At 47.5% G+C, this 4,498-nt stretch overlaps 1 long non-coding RNA gene across 1 annotated transcript; it reads right to left on the reverse strand.

The window, feature by feature from the left end:
• Positions 1 to 406: 406 nt before the first annotated feature.
• LOC125933956 (uncharacterized) lies at positions 407 to 3,311 on the reverse strand. Its single transcript, XR_007461169.1, has 2 exons — positions 2,915 to 3,311; positions 407 to 736 (listed from the first exon to the last, which is right to left on the reverse strand). It is a non-coding gene; the product is annotated as an uncharacterized LOC125933956 (long non-coding RNA).
• Positions 3,312 to 4,498: the final 1,187 nt, after the last annotated feature.

Here is a 4,498-nt window from a genome sequence, read left to right on the forward strand (position 1 = left end):
TTTTCATTTCCCAGATGCTTCCTGTAGCTTTCATCTGCAACCAGAGCAGACGCGAATCTGAAGACAGCACTGTCCCCACTGCAATAACCCACCAGAGCCAGGGGGAGCCCCCACGGCACCCAGGATCGGCCAGCTTTGAAGAAAGGCACCTCGCCACTCAAGCTCCGGCGTGAGCGTCTCATCATTTATGGGCACTAACTTGTCCACAGTGTGGCCCTGAAATACATTCAGAAATTAGCTCAGCTCCTTCTCTCCCCCCGCCCCCCCACCTGATTCCATTCTCGGTTTCCCTGGATGCCATGGGCCCTGGTGACTGTTCTGTGGCTGGAGAGCAGAGCCAGGCCACCTCGTCCCAGGCGTTAATCATCCAGAACGGTATCTGAGAGCCAGCCAAGGTGCTCGGGTCTGCGTTTCAAGTCACTTTTTATTCCTTAGAGGAGCCGGTTATTTTTACTGTACCACCGGACACACGCTTCTACAGCAGACCCAGGCTTGATGATTAAGGAACTAATTCATACTTCAAGCCACCTGAGTAAGTATTAGCACGGGTCTCGATAATCTAGCAAAGCCATGAGGGACTCTTTACAAGGCCAAGGTAGTTTTCAGGAAGTATGAACGAGGCTGATCCGAGGTTTTCAGACGAGGGCAATGAACACGGTGCGGGGGGTGCTGACCCTTCTGGACCCCCGTGCTTTTGTCCACTTGGCACATCTCCTACAATAAATGCACATTACTTCTGAAAAGAGAAAAAGCAAATCTAAAGTTAAACTTAATTTGAACCGGGAAAAGCGGGGTGGAAGTTTATGGAAAGGACCAAAGGGAAAGCTGAAAATTCATCGTATGTACTTTTAATTGAAATCGAATTTTCTGGCATCATTCAAGTATTTACTGGCTTTGGGGGGCAGGGAGAAGGGGAGGGTGTGTGGCTCGTGAAGTGTGTTCAAATGGTGGGATTCGGTCCCGTTCTTACATGACAGGTCTTAACAACTACTCTTTGATGAAGGTGGAACCATTAAAAATAATGGTTGAGGAGACACAGGGGGAGAGCGGCTCAGTCAGTTAAGGGTCCAACTTCAGCTCAGGTCATGATCTCACGGTTCAAGGGTTTGAGCCCCGTGACCGGCTCTGCTCTGTGTGTGGAGCCAACTTGGGATTCTCTCTTCCACTTTCTCTCTGCCCCTCCCCCACTCACAAGGGCACATCCTTCCTCTCTAAAACAATTTTTTTTTTTTTGAAGAAAATAGATGTTGAACCATATGAAACCAGCACATGAGCTTTGATGACCTAAAAATGGAGATTTCAGGGGCGCCTGGGTGGCTCAGTAGGTTAAGTGTCCGACTTCGGCTCAGGTCATGATCTCACGGTCTGTGGGTTTGACCACTGCATCGGGCTCTGTGCTGACAGCTCAGAGCCTGGAGCCTGCTTTGGATTCTGTGTCTCCCTCTCTCTCTGACCCTCCCCTGTTCATGCTCTGTCTCTGTCTCAAAAATAAATAAACACTAAAAAAATTTTTAAAAATAATAATAATAAACATGTTTCCTTTCAGCTGCATAAATTAAAAATGCTCAGCCTTAGCCTATGCCAACACCCCACCGGAGAAGACAAGGGCCAGCTGCATTTCAGGGGCACTTTCTTTCTTTCTTTTTTTTTTTTTTTAATGTTTATTTATTTATTCTGAGAGAGAGAGCAGGGGAGGGGCAGAGAGAGAGAGAGGGTGGGAACGTTCCAAACAGGCTCCTCACAGTCAGTGCAGAGCCGGACACGGGACTTGAACTAATGACCCTGGGATCATGACCTTGGCCGAAGGCAAGAGTCAAATGGCCAACTGACTGAGCCCCCCAGGGACCCCTCAAAAACGACAAAGCAAAAATAAACAATACATGAGATTCCATTATCCAGAAATAAACCAGTGTTACTTAGTGTAGTGGAAAGATCTTTCCAGATATTTCCCGACTCTGCCCTCAAATACGTCCGTTCCCAGGAAGCCTTACAGGTGGCATCACAGGAAGGGGTGCTGGGGTCTGAGCGTGGTGTACCAGGCCCTTCACACGCCAGTCACATTGCTTCTGGATCCCCACCCTTGACGAATATCCCCTTGCGAGTTTCTTTCTGAGTCTGTGGGACTAAGTCCTTGAGGTAAATTCCCAGAAGTGCGATTGCCTAACCCCTGCCCCAATTTCATTGTTCTCTACAAAATTGCAAAACCCATACATACTTTTTTTTTTTTTTTCTTTCAATCAAATAGTGCATAAGAATGCAAAGTAAAGGGGCCCCTGGGGGGCTCAGTCAGTTAAGTGTCTGAGTCTTGGTTTCAGCTCAGGTCAGGATCTCAGGGTTGTTTGAGTTCCAACCTGGCAGCGGGCTCTGTGCTGACAGAGCAGAGCCTGCTTGGGATTCTCTCTCTCCTTCTCTCTCTGCCCCTCCCTCATTCACGTTGTCTCTGTCTCTCTAGGAATAAATATTTAAACTTAAAAAAAAAAAAAAAAGAATGCAAAGTAAAAATGAAATGGCCCCTGATTCTCAGCCATCCTATACGACTCCTGGGGGTGGTTGCTGTAAATAGTTAAGAAGGACTTTAATGAAGCAAGTTAGGGTTTAAATCTCTGTTCTCTCTCTTAATAAATATTCAACCAGGGAAAGGCTCTTAGTCTGTTTAATGCTTAATTTCCTCATCTGACAATGAAGTTAGTATCTGCTCACCTCCTCTCAGGGAGTTTTAGGACACTTAAATAAAATATATGTGAAATGGAACATTCACCAAAATGTATCTGTACACAGATCACGATGGAAATATCCATAATTGTCAAAAATCTGAAATCATTCATGCCAGACCTTCCAGGTAGAAGACAATTAAGTAGAAAACAAACAGCAAAAGGAGAGGTAGAAAACGCAACAAAAAGCAAGAAAAAATGACCTGTGGTACTGATCCATTGGTACAGCTGCTACAACCTCCTTTTTCTTAAGGACTAACATACTTTTTACTAGCTGGCTGAGCTGGGTGAGCCCAGGCAGTTATGGGGATATAGTAACCAGAGTGGCCCAATCATACTCAGACCCCAGCTCTGCCACTGGCTGGCGCTTGGGTGTCGTTTTCTTTCACAGGAACATGGCATTTCCCCCGCAAAAAAAAAAGATCCATTAGAGTCCTAACCCCTAGTGACTCAGATGTGACCTTATGTGGAATGGGGTCATTGTGATGCAGTTTGTGAGTCTGAGACGAGGTCACAATGGGGTGGCCTGGGCTCCTAACCCGCTGTGACTGGTGTCCTTAGAAGAACGGGGCCATCTGATGACTCAAACATGCAAGAAGGATGATGTGACAACGGAGGTGATGGAGGTGAGGCAGCTGCCAGCTGAGGGTCGCCGAGGGACACCAAGGGTCACCCGTAACCACCTGAAGCTGGGAAGAGGCGAAGAAGGATGTCCCCACAGCTTTCAGAGAGAGCACGTGTCTGTGGACACCTTGATCTTGGACTCTGAATGAACCATTAGATACAGGTCTCTGTTGTTTGAAGTCGCCACTTTGTGTACATTGTTACGGCAGTCCTGGGGAACTAACGCTCATCTGCCTAGAAAAATCCGTGGCAGAAGGTGGCAGACTCCCACTAGTACAGCTGGAACCCTTGTGTTCCACATGAAACATCAGTAGACTCTGAAAGGTTAGGAAGAGAAGGCATACTGCCAGCACAGCCACTTGGGACACGCACACACACACACACACACACGAAAAAGCCACCTAAATATGCAGCCACCGTATGACTTGAATGCACTTCTGGGCACTTACCCCAGAGAAATGACATCTTCACGTGGATGTTCATATCAGGTCAGTCCCAACAGCCAACGACTAAAAACAATGCAATTGTGCTTGACTGAGTGAATGAACACACCAGTTCCAATGCATCCACACCGCGGAAAACCACTCAGAAATATAAAGAACCAATGGGCAACAACCTGGATGAATCTCCAGGGAATTAACCTGGGTGAAAAAAGCCAATCCCAAAAGGTTACGTACTGTAGACTTCACTGATACCATGTTCTTGACGTGACACAATCATAGGGACGGAGAACAGATCCGTGGCCACCAGGGGTTCAGGAGGGCTGGGTGGGAAGCAGGTGGTGTATCTGTACAAGGGCGATGATGTCATCCTTGTGGTGATGGAACTGTCCTATATTTGACCGGATCCGTGGTGGTTTCCTGGTTGTGATGTACCGTAGTCTCATAAGATGTCCTCACTGGGGGAAAATTGGGTAGGCTATATGGGATTTCTCTGTGTTAGTTCTTTCAACTATGTGTGAATCTACAAACATCTCAAAGTAAAAAGCTTAAAAAAAATCGCCGTGAGGAGGAAAGAAAACAGTAGATGTAGCACCCTCGGTACGATGCGGGGCAGGTAGCAGGGAGCCACAGGGCTGAGACTGGAGTGCCCCTGGGCACACCGGACCGCTGCTCACCCCGTAGGGCCATTGGGTGTCGGCTCCCGCAGAATCCGGGAGACTC

This window comes from Panthera uncia (genome assembly GCF_023721935.1).
Source record: "Panthera uncia isolate 11264 chromosome A1 unlocalized genomic scaffold, Puncia_PCG_1.0 HiC_scaffold_16, whole genome shotgun sequence".
NCBI classification, from domain to species: domain Eukaryota; kingdom Metazoa; phylum Chordata; class Mammalia; order Carnivora; family Felidae; genus Panthera; species Panthera uncia.